General features: G+C 40.2%; 1 long non-coding RNA gene across 3 annotated transcripts in view; it reads right to left on the reverse strand.

Annotated features, from left to right (window-relative positions):
* Positions 1–2,988: 2,988 nt before the first annotated feature.
* The window catches only part of LOC137249791 (uncharacterized), a 38,238-nt gene continuing 28,403 nt past the window's right edge, over positions 2,989–12,823 (reverse strand). Inside the window, exons 3-6 of one of the 3 annotated variants that reach the window (XR_010952548.1) lie at positions 11,875–12,064; positions 11,583–11,813; positions 9,010–9,232; positions 2,989–3,446 (exon numbers count right to left, since the gene is read on the reverse strand). This is a non-coding gene — a long non-coding RNA (uncharacterized lncRNA). The remainder of the gene's footprint in view (positions 3,447–9,009; positions 9,233–11,582; positions 11,814–11,874; positions 12,065–12,823) is intronic. The other 2 variants (XR_010952547.1, XR_010952546.1) reach the window with 2 other exon arrangements.

Genomic DNA, 12,823 nt, shown 5'->3' on the forward strand with positions numbered 1-12,823 from the left:
TCAATGCAGATATCAGGCTAGAGTTTGGAGTGTTTGGCATTTTTTTGATCTGAGCGAGTTTAAACGGGCAAGTCCTAAGTTTGTTTTTTTTTGTAGAATCAGTGAAATTCTTCCACGCCAATTCGGGGTTCACATTCGGCTATTGCAACCACCAATTTTCAAATGATTCTGACCCAGCATAATGCGTATGTAAGTAGAGAGTCCATTAGAGAAAATCCCAGAAATTTTCTTTCAAGTTTTCCATTTCTTTAAAAGAAATTTTTTTCGTAAATTTATTAATTTTTTTTTGGGATTAATTTGTGTACTTGTCACAAGCACCCTAATACCGGCGCGCCCAGTCAAATGGCCTCATTTGCGTGAACGCCTGATTGTCGTGGAAGCCTTCAATAGCTTCAAACTGCGCCCAAATGGTAAATGCGACTCTTGTTCCTACAGGGAACATACCGTCTCCAAACAAACAAAAGCTTCGTCAGCGCCAGGGAGACTATTCTTTTTTACAATAGCACCAATTTTATCAGCAGCAGAGACTGCAACCGATGATATACATTTTATGGCAGCGCACCTGAAAAGTGCAAAACCGGAAGGGCATGAACCAAAAGCCGGCCACTAGGCGATTATGCTTTTATTAAACAATTTTTTTAATTAAGGTTGCGAAACCATATCCACAATTTGTTTATTAGGCGATTATATTTTAATAAATACTTGTTAAAATTAGGGTTAGGAAAATATCGAATTGTGTAAACGGTAGCCTGGAGGTCGGACATAAGGAAAAATACACCAAACGGGTAAATTCATGCAAGAGAAGTTTTTTTTTACTGCGCGGAGGCAGATACAGAAATTTCGCTTCCAACAAATCCCCTCAGCCGTATTAAAAGAGCTCTTTTAGGTAGGCATTAGGGTGTTTTAGGTAGCTGAAAAATTTTACTCAAGTTGAGCGTGAAGTCGTTTGGTTTACTTTTTGCGACTGATAGGCCCATAAGAAGTATAAAATTTATCTAATGCATTGATGCATGCATTTTTGATTTATAAAAAAAAATGTTTCCGTATATAGATATGTATCCAATTCATATGTTTATATAGTTGGGTTTTTTGTGTAAATTATCATAGCCGGTAAATTTTCATCCAAGGTCCAAAACTTAAGAACAAAAATTTACTTTTTTTTTAACGGTGCAGTCGTTTTGCGATCCGACATTTTGTCAAAATTTCCATAAATAGTTTTTGTTTGTATATACATTTTTAAACGTTGTTGTATGTAATCGAATGCAAACATTTTTGGTACAGTGTCGTAAAACGAATTTTTTCTAAAAATATATATGTTTCGTTCTAAGTTTTGAAAGGACTTATGTTAATCTCTATATATATATATATATAAATATGCGTACATACATATACCGTTCGGCAATCTATTTTTTTTGGAAAACGGTTTAAAGTTTTATTCCGTGTATTTTTTTTTTGTGGTTTTTGGTTAAGCCTGTGAATGATTAGACATTTTTTTTATGTGGTACCGGTGGATAGTCACATATATATATATACATATATTGATTCAATTGTGATATAAGTTTATTTTGTCCTGATCTAAATCATCAGTTTTCATAAGCATTGGTATTTGGCTCAGTAGCCATAAGATACGTTTTTTTTATCAATTTCTTTGTATAGAATTAAGATATTTCAAATAAATAATATGTTAGAGTGAAATTGGAAAAAAAAATGAAATGGTCGGCTAAAATTAATCGTTGGGGGTGGGGAAGGCCGACGTAAGGGTAGGTGAGTGGGGTCGTTTGGAGCAGAAGTAAAAGGGGACTCGCTGCCAGGCAGAAACTTGAGCGGTCCAAGGTAGGGTGGGCTTCTTGCGAGGGAGGTGCACGGATGTAAGTATAATGATGATTGTGACATCCGCCCCGCATCAAGGTGGACAAGGGTTAAGGGCCCCGACCTCTCGCCCTGAGCTATCTGGGGGACATTCCACCTTGATTGCGCGAAGGGGCGGATTCACCTTTTAACAGGTGTACGTGACAAATTAACGTCAATAAACGAAACAAAGTCATTTCGTTTCGTTCTAAAAGTTTTAATATAAATAAAACTATTGTTTTAATAACAACAAAAACGCCTTATATATTCTATATACATAAATTCGTAAGGATTATCTCACTTTAAAATTTGAGTTAAATAATCTAAAGTTTTTTTTTGAAACTGAGTCGAGAACTGTGCGTGTGAATGTGCGAATTTTCACCGATCAGCTGTTAGTTGCGCTACTTTGTAAAATTTACAATAGGTGGACTCATGTAATCGTATAAATGCCTTATAAAGTGTGTAAACGTATAAATTTATCTAGTGCGTAAACAAGCTGTCAAATTTTGTATGAAAAATTATTTACACAATTTTTATAAATTTACGCGCACATTTCATTGTGTAAAGGCGGTAAACTCAAAGGAATGCAACCTTGCAGACATTACAGCAGGCATTTTCATCAGAAATCTCCAACATCAGCAAGGCGTTTTAGTTTTGATTTTTCACTTAATCTTGGCATTTTTTAATTTTTATAACATTCAAAAAAATTTTGTTTGGCAAGAATACAGCTGATAAGCAATCAAGTTTATCAGGAATATAACTACCCTACAAGACAGGTACCCGTTACCTAATCGATTACTTAATCGTTACCAATAACTTGGTCACCAATTATCGTCTTAATGCCTTACATTGCTGTCGTGAAAAAGGTAACGCATGCGCTCTCTCAAAATAGTGTACGTGTGACTCGCTTTCTCGCTCTTACCTATTGTGTTTTCGACATTCCTTCTCGCTCGATGTTATTTACATTTTTAAGTTACTTCATTAGGTATGTTTTCGTTATCGCTAACCAAAACATATGCAACAACAACAACACGGGTAACTGACCTATCGGTTACCCGTACCGGTTACCTTCTGTCAATTCGCTTTTTATATGAATGAAACGCGTCCCCTTTGGTTTAAATAATATTTAATTAGGAATAAATTATGTATACAATGGTTTTTACAAATAATTTCCTTAATTTTCTAGTAAACCTTACATATGTGCATATTTATATGTACAAACTACATATGTAAGGAAATAAACTCATTCGTAGTCGTGCCCTTTCTGAAACCATTTTGAGTTTCGAAGCTCACACTGATGGTGCTAAATTTTTCCTGCGCGGGTGGTGTTGTTAGTATCAGTTTGCATAGATATAAGTGTTGTAGATATAATACCGTAATATATGCAGCCCCATTTCGTGCTATCAAAGTCGATTTGCAGGTGATGTTGAGCCTTTGAACTTGACCCTTTCCCATAATATGCGTGGTAGGGCCTTATATGTGATACTAAAAAGGCCGAGGGACAGTTGTCGCAGTTTTCTTGTAGTTTGAGGAAATGTACGTTCTTCTTACAGCCACAGCTGGAATATTGCTATGCCCACATCGTCAAATCGAATTACCTAGAACGAAAAAGAAACGAATATCAGTAAGGATAAATAATAAGTTTTTAATATCACCGGAAGTGCTTAATAAATACAAGATACTCAAGGGGATTTCAGATAACCAGAATCAGGACCTGTAAAGTAAATTCAAGTGAACCTCCACCATGCCAAGGCATCTTCCGGTAGCGGGGGTACCCGAAGATTATAACAAGGGATAATTGATAGATGTTGGGGTAATAGATAGTAAATTAGGCGTGCTACAAAAACAAAAACGAATAAATGCAGATGACTGTTTAGTCCATTATGCGAAGTTCTTTGAATGGATGTGCAAATTGAAACGGGCAAAGTACTGCTAAAACTGCTTTTCCCGAGTAACCCGGGAACGAATTGATATGATTACGCGTCTATTCTTCTTTAGCAGCAGTGCCGAGCACTAATTCCCTTTTGGACAGGAAAGTAAACGTTTGGTTGTCTGCAAGTTTATCATATGCCAATACAGAACATACTCGTTTGCTGGATCTGAGCAGTACATCTAATTTTCCCAGATTTTCTGGGCTCAGCGAGGGTATCCTCATGAATGGTGCATGTGTACCCTGCTGCCTTGCCTGGCCGCTCACCCAACAACACCAGGCACGACGGAACTTGCCTTGCGACACCAAAGTGCACTCACGCTTCTCATGGCTCCAGCGGGTTAGTGGGCTTAGAGTATACCCGTGGTAGCTATGCCTGTCGTAAGAGGCGACTAAAATACCAAATTGATTCAAGGGGTTTTGTAGCGCAATCCTTTCAATGGGTTGCCAGCGCAATATATAGCCTCTCCAACCAAATTGTCAACGTCACCTACCCGTGGCGAATCCTGTTTCTTTAACAGCCGGGGCTCTGGCGACCTCATGTTCCTTATGGATCTACATTTGAAGGCGCTTAGTTAGCTGACATCGCTTACTTAACCGGTAGATTCTAAAGTAAAAACCAAAACACAAAATATAGGTTAGGTTGAAGTGGCCGGTTCATGAGGATCTCACATAGACTGAATGAGTCCGTAGTGTTACCAGAAGTTAGTTTTAACGACCAAGCTGAAAACCCTATCAAGAACCAGGACCTATGTTATAAAAAAAACTCCGTCCTCTTGACAAATATTAGAAGCTTCCTAGGACTTAAGCCACTTGCTGCTTCTAGATCTGACAGCTTTATCAATCCTAATAGCTGGAGCCTTAGCCTGGCAAGCGCAGGGCACGATATTTCTCAGGGGGCCCGGTATTTCTCGGGGGCCCGCGATTTAGAGGTACTAAGGCATTTTTTTTAATTCAGGAGAGTCTTTAGTTGTTCCATGTGGAAATTTTAAGCCGAATTTCAAAAGCAACGAATATTGATGATTTTTTACCTGGTCCCTCGAACATCAAACAAAAATATATGTTTACATGAATCCGAAATCGTAAAATCGTGGTAACACTGATGAAGGTTCATCTTCAAAAAGCCTTCCAACAATACCACCAACTCTGTATCAAAGTCCAGATTATTTAAACGACTTCGATATCGGTACCGTGAATAATGAGTTTTTGCGATCTGAAGAAGTCAACGAAATAGTTCGTCGAGGTCATCAAAAGTGCCCTGTTATTTTTCCACGTGATTGTCATGACGAGGCATTTCCTACCTCGTTGTTAAACAGAATCTTGCCAAATGGAGAGAAAGTGGAGCGTCACTGGTTGGTGTGGAGTGCTAGTAGCAATGCTTTTTATTGTCTACCATGTCGTCTGTTAAGCACCAATACTTTAAATCGACCAAAAATTTGTTGTCCTGGCGAATATTCGAAATTCCAGGTATGGAAGAAGCTATACGCTAAACTGTCATCACACGAAAATACTGAAGATCACATTAAATGTTATATTCAATGGCGATCTTTACAAAACGTAATTCGAAAGGAGGCTACAATTGATACACTTATCAATGAACAGCTAATCACTGAAACTCAAAAGTGGAAAGAAATTTTATATAGAATTTTGGACACTATTTTTTTTTCAAAAAGCGAAAGGATGGAAATTTTTTGGGCATCCAAGATCTCATAAGCCATTATGATCCGATACTTAGAGATCATTTGGAGAAAGTTAGGATTTCACAATAGCAGCACAAACGTTTACAAGTTCACTATCTTTTCCCAGACATTCAGAACGAGTTTATAGAAATTTGTGCAAAGCATACGAGGGAAACTATATTAGATCAAGGCAAGAAAGCTAAGTATTTTGCTATTATCGTTGATGCTATGCTTGATGCTAGTCACGTTGACTACGTTCATTTTGCGCTCACTCCATTTCAATTCGAAAGCAACAAATTTACAATTCCAGAACAGATTTTGGCTTTCGTGAATTGTAACCAAAAAAATGCTCAGAAAATCGCTGATCTAATTTGCCATACATGATTGAAGATTGTCGTGCACAAGGGTACGATAACGGCGCCAATATGAAAGGAGCTTACAACGGAGCACTACATCACATTCTCGACAAAAACTCGAATGCTGATTACTCGCCTTGTGCAACCCGCAGCTATGATAGCGTTTTCTTTTCTGAATAAAGTGTTACGCAAGCGTTGTTGTTCTATTCTAAAAAACAGGCAACGCCTTTACGGGGTATTTCGTTCTTTTGTGAAAATTCTTGCCTGCTCGCAACGCAAAAGCGTTACACTTTTACCCTGTATAAAATGGCGGTGTGGCAGTGCAACTTTGTGAAACTCTCAATTCGCTCTTAAGTTCCACATATACTCTGTTAATATGAGTGAATTTGGTGAGTTGAAATGTTCTCTGTATGCACTATAAATGTTGACCATTTTCTGGGGTAGGAGTAACTCTATTGTTGTTGTTGTTGTAGCGATAAGGTTGCTCCCCGAAGGCTTTGAGGAGTATTATCGATGTGATGGTCCTTTGCCGGATACAGATCCGGTACGCTCCGGTACCACAGCACAATTAAGGTGCTAGCCCGACCATCTCGGGAACGATTTATGTGACCACATTAAACCTTCCGGCCATCCCCTCCCTCCCCATCCCAAGTTCCATGACGAGCTTGAGGTCGCCAGAGCCTCGTCTGTTAGTGAAACAGGATTCGCCGCGGATAGGTGAGGTTGACAATTAGGTTTGGGGAAGCTATATATTGCGCTGGCAACCTGCAGGGTTGCGCTACACAGCCCCTGGAACCTGATATTTTAGTCCCCTCTTACGCATACGACAGGCATACCTACCGCGGGTATATTCTGACCCCCTAACCCGATGGGGTAGAGTATTACCATTTACTTAGGCAACAATTTATTTCAGAAAAGAAAACGCTATCGATTTATGTGGTGTTGATGCTGCAGAATGTTGTACGGCTGCAATTATTTTCTTCGGCAGCACTCCACAACGATGTGACATCCTCAAAAAAAAATGTACCTAGCTCTCTTCATAGTCTTTCAGCCAAAAGCCAAATTTGACTGCGCAAGCATACGGCGATGTTACCGGCATTCTCAAGTACATCAACAAGTTCGAATGTATCTTGCTGTCCTCAATTTGGTTCAAAACCCTACCATTAATGAAAGAAGCGTGGTCCTCCGAGCGAGAGACGCCACCACAGATGTTGAGGTCCGACATCTAGATGCCTTATTAGCTGATTTGAAGTTGATCAGGAACCAATGGGAAACAATTTTAAACGAATGCAAAACAGTTGCTATTCAATTGAACATCTCGCCAAAGTTTCCGGGTATTCGAAAGAGGAAACCCAAAAGGCGTTCTGAAGATAATTTAAATGAGATGTTGTTGTTGTTGTTGTAGCAATGCTCGCCTCACCTAATAGCCGCGACCGATCACAAATTGTTATCAATATCCTCTAACGGGAGTCCAAGGAAACTTGCCGTTTCAACAGGGGTGGACCATAATGAAAGGGGTGTTAGAGGCGTTGGTTCCGCATTACAATTAAAGAGATGGTTGGTGTCATGTGGGGACACGTTGCAAGCGGGGCATACATTTTGTATGTCGGGGTTGATTCTGGATAGGTAAGAGTTTAACCTGTTACAGTATCCAGAACGAAGTTGAGCAAGAGTGACACGTGTTTCCCTGGGGAGTATGCGTTCCTCTTCTGCGAGTTCTGGATATTTTTCTTCAAGTACTGGATTCACCGGGCAATTCCCGACATAAAGGTCCGACGCTTGTCTATGGAGTTCACCAAGGACCTGCTTGTGTTTTTTCGCTTCATACGGCTGGGTTCTCAGGTGCCGTATTTCCTCAAAATGCTTACGGAGATGACTCCTTAGGCCCCTAGGCGGTGCTGGTTCATCAATCAGATGTCTGTTGGGATGCCCAGGTTTCTGGGTATTCAACAGAAACTGTTTGGTCAGCATCTCATTTCTCTCCCTGATGGGGAGTATTCTCGCCTCATTATGCAGATGGTGTTCTGGGGACATAAGAAGACAGCCCGTGGCGATTCTGAGAGCAATATTTTGGCAGGCCTGTAGTTTCTTCCAGTGAGTAGTTTTTAGGCTTGGCGACCATATGGGTGACGCGTAGCACGTAATCGGCTGGCTAATTGCTTTGTATGTGGTCATGAGCGTTTCTTTATCTTTTCCCCAGGTACTGCCAGCAAGGGATTTGAGGATTTTATTACGGCTCTGAATTCTCGGAACAATTGCGGTTGCGTGCGCACCAAAATGTAGATCCTGATCAAACGTCACACCCAAGATTTTGGGGTGTAGGACAGTCGGTAGCGTAGTGCCATCGACGTGGATGTTCAATATGGTCGACATTTGGGGCGTCCATGTTGTAAATAAGGTCGCGGAAGATTTAGTCGGTGACAATGCCAGGTTTCGCGAGGCGAAAAAACTGGAGAGATCAGGGAGATAGCCGTTTATTTTATTGCATAGCTCATCGATTTCTGGGCCTGTGGCCAGTATTGTGCAGTCATCGGCGTAGGAAACGATTGTGACTCCTTCCGGTGGTGAAGGTAGCTTAGATATGTATAAATTAAACAAAAGTGGGGATAGGACACCACCCTGTGGCACCCCTTGTTTAATTCTCCTTGGTTTTGATGTTTCGTTTCTGAATTGCACCGATGCCTGCCGACCACCCAGATAATTTGCGGTCCACCTTTTAAGACATGGGGGAAGGGTAGACCCTTCCAGGTCTTGCAGTAATGAGCCATGGTTGACCGTATCAAAGGCTTTTGATAGGTCCCCATTTAATTTTTTTCGTCCCTCCCACAAGTTTAAATGAGATGATTACGGATGATTCAGAGTCTGATTTCAAAAACAATACATTCTTGGTGATCGTTGATTCGATAATCACTGGCATTACTGAACGATTTGCAGCTATGAGAAATTTGAACGAAAAGTTTTCCTTTGTGTGGCAATTTAAGACATGGATTAAACTACGGTTCGGGCGAGCGCAGCAAAAGTTGTCGAAATATACAAGTCGGATATTTCTCAAAGCTTAGAATGTGAAATAGTTCCCTTGAAACACATTTACGAAGGAAATTTTGATAAAGGTCTGTCACCATTGGAATTGCTAATTGCCGTCTATTTTCAAAATATGTATACAATTTTCCCCCAACTTTTGTATTGGTTTACGTACCTTTTGCACTTTACCTGTCACTGTATCTAGTGCAGATCGTTCCTTCAGCGTCCTTTCAAGAATGAAAGACTTTCAGAGATAGTGTTCATCTAAAGAGCGAGTTTTAGGACTTGCCACGCTTTGTGTTGCATCCGTTTTGGCAAGACAGTTGAATTTTGATATTATTATAAAAAATTTTGCAGCGAAAAATGCAAGTAAAGCCACTCTTTGATATCCGAACATTCTATATTGAATAATTAAAATTTATATTCATCATTAAATTTATCAGAAATGTATGAAAATGTTACCAAATAACTAGAAAAGATTATTTGAAATAATATGTGGCTGTTAAAAGAATTTTATTTCTACGTTACAATAAAATAAAACAAATAGTAAATAATCTGTGTTAATTTTATTGTCAGCTCTTAGCCAAAAATCATTTAGTTGATGTGGCAAAAAATTTTTTTGATGTAATCCATCAATAATGATTTATGAATGAAACGTCATTCACGTTAATCAAATGTATTAGTGGATTTTTTATAGGGGGCCCGTAAATTTTTTTAGTCCCGGGCCCGGATTTTCTCTCTACGGACCTGGTTCGAAGATGCCAGAGGGGATTGAAGCCAGAGTCTCCGGACCCAGAGCCAAAATATCAGTACCTCTATAAGCACATACGAGCAGCTTTCAAGCGGAAGTATTCGCCATATGTTGGTGCGCTAAGCTGAACCTTCAGCGCTGATACTCCAATGAAACAATTGCCATACTCAGTCAGACAGTCACGCCCCACTAAAGGCAATTGTGGCGTTCGAAATAAAGTCAGCACTGGTCCTTGGGTGCACAACGTAGTACTGTTGCACTGGGTCCCAGGCCACAGGGGAGTACAGGGTAATGAGCAGGCGGACTCTAGTGTTTAGTTTGTTGCGGCCTTCCCACAAATTATCATCCTCCCAGCAGATCCACGCAGCGGGTCTGCGCCATACTCTCCTCCTCCGGGAAGGTATCGAACCCAATCCGTGTCCTTCTCCTGACCCCGGTCATGAGAAATGGTTTTACTGCGTTTGCCGGAAAAGAATCTTTTTAGGATGGTCATACTCTTGTCAGTGTGTCACGTGCAAGGGATGGTTGTATCGGACAGGTTGCTCTGGGCTTGATCCCAAAACCCGACGTCCTCGTAACTTTTACAAATCTTTTGTGGCTTCTTGTTGTTCACGCCGTCATTACATTATGAGAAAATACGGCACCTGAGAACACAGCCGTATGAAGCTGAAAAACACAAGCAGGTCCTGAGTGAACTCCATAAACAGACGTCGGACCTCTATGCCAGGAATTGCCCGGTGAATCCTGTACTCAAAGAAAAAAACTAGCAGAGTAGGAACGCACTCTCCCTAAGGTAACGGGAGTCACTCTAGCCCAACTTCGATCTGGATACTGTAACAGGTTAAACTCTTACCTATCCAGAAACAACCCCGACATACAAAACATATGTCCTGCTTATATTGTGTCCCCACATGACACCAACCATCTCTTTAGCTATATTGTGGAATCAACGAATCTAACACTCCTCTCATTATGGTCCACCCCTGTTGAAACTTTCTGTTTCCTTGGACTCCCGTTAGAGAACATTGATAACAATTTGTGATCTGTCGCACCTTTTGGATGGGGCGAAGCACTGCTACAACAAGAGCAGGCGAACAACCCGGAAAGAGAGGCAGGAACTGCATGACCCACCGATCCCGAGCCGTTCCTGTCAGTTGGCTCACAGGGCATTTATTAGGAGAAGGGGTGAAAAGAGAGAAGAACACTGTTATACGCCAGGTTTGAGACAGTCTAAGTTACTGTTAGGAAGTTATAGCACAAGTCGCTACAGGGAAATAATAGACCTATCGAAAGATAACCGAAGAATCCCAAGAGCTTTCTTACAGGGCATTATAGACTGAGCAGCCGTATGCAGAAAGTGGGCATACTATCGAATAACACATGCCGATTTTGTGATCGATCAGCAGACGGCGGGCCATATCCTCCAAGAATACGAAGCAATCTCAAAACGTACGGCTAAGTTTATGGGCTCACCATGGCCAGTGCATTCCCACATTTAATACATTGAGGTACTAACCCGACCATCTCCGGACCTATTGATATGACTACATTGAACCTTCTAGGGATTGAATATTAATAATGACCGCAATGCGAAAGTCTGTTAAAATTTACCATTCTCCATGGAATGCTACATATATAACTTCCCACGTTTTGAATCAGTAATGAAAAGAACAAAATTTACTAAAATTTTAACTGGTTGTGGGTAAGGTGTTGATGTCCTCTCTTAACGCAATGTAATGGCAACGGCGACGCAGGGAAAATAATAAAAATCCTATAAATCTACTGATCATAATTAATTAATCCCTCCCTTTCTATGCAGTTGTATGCATACATACATATGGGTTTTGTTCTCCAAACGCTATTTAAAGAAATCATTGAACTTCGAACTCTTTGGTATTTGCCTTCTTCAGTTGATTATCAACAAAAGCATCACAAATTATCACTAACAAATTCATACATGTTGTTTATATATTTAAAATGGTAGGCAATTTACTTACCCTTTCTGGTGCGATGATCCTGGACAATCGGGCCTGACTAGACGAGATTTATTTTGCTTTAACATAGCGTGCTTAACGCGAACCATATCATGTTAGGGCACAATTTCGATTATGCAACCAATCAAAGAAATGTCGTGCTTGTAATACTGCTATGATAGCAGCAGCAGCTCCCGGTGGCGGCACATAAACAACAGTTGCATGCGGATCAGTTGCATTTTTTGCTTCGGCTACCTATTAAATTTTAATTACATTACATTATCTACTATTGCAATTTTTAATCAATATAAATTACCGAAGCAAATACTGGCAAACCAAGATGCGTAGTTCCACCCTTTTTTGGGAAAATACATCCAACCAATTTTGTACCGTATTCCAAAGCATGTTGGGTGTGGAAAGTACCTTGTTTACCGGTAAATCCTTGGCAAATGACACGTGAATCTGCATTTAATTGTAGGTTTCTTGTTGTTTTGGCATATCCTGAGCTGAATCGCACCCCGGCAGAGATGATATATATTAGAATAATATAAAATTTTTTTTTATTATTTAAAAATACACATACGTATAAATGAAAAGCAGAGAGTAAATAATGTTGCTTTGGTTGTAGCGCTAAAGACACTCCCCGGGAGCGATTTAGTATGACCACCTGAAACCTTCTAGGCCATTCCGTCGATTCTATACAACTTTCAGATTCTAAAAACGGATCTCGACACGCGTCTTTTGATACCACCTTTGTATAGGTTGTGCACTGTCTTGAAAATGTTACCTTTTTTGGTTTTGGAAATCGAATATTCCAATTCGATTCCGTTCTTGTCCTTTCACCGGAGTGGAAGTGCAGTGCTAGCCTCGGCTCAACCAGATAAATTGGGGCTTGAATTGGTTGAGCCGAAATCTATAATGGACCTAAAGGTGGCACATGCACTCCATTCTGGTGAATTGGCGGAGTTGGGAGGTGCAATGCTTCCCTAAACTAGAGTCAGGGAAAGCTTTTGCACTCCCAACAGGAAGTATTCTAATGGCGTGACGCCACATAACGGGAAAATAAAATTAAAAAGTGAAGAAGGAAAAAACGAACATAACGGAACAAAAAAAAAAAAAGAACAATCAAGTCATACGTGAAAATAACGGAACAAAAAACCGATGGCAACACGCCACATATTGAATTAAAATACAAAATTGAAAGTGAACTAACAGAACAGTGAAAATAATGGAACAGTGAACATAACGGAATAAAAAACTCATGG

Source organism: Eurosta solidaginis, chromosome 4 (assembly GCF_040869045.1).
Source record: "Eurosta solidaginis isolate ZX-2024a chromosome 4, ASM4086904v1, whole genome shotgun sequence".
NCBI lineage: Eukaryota > Metazoa > Arthropoda > Insecta > Diptera > Tephritidae > Eurosta > Eurosta solidaginis.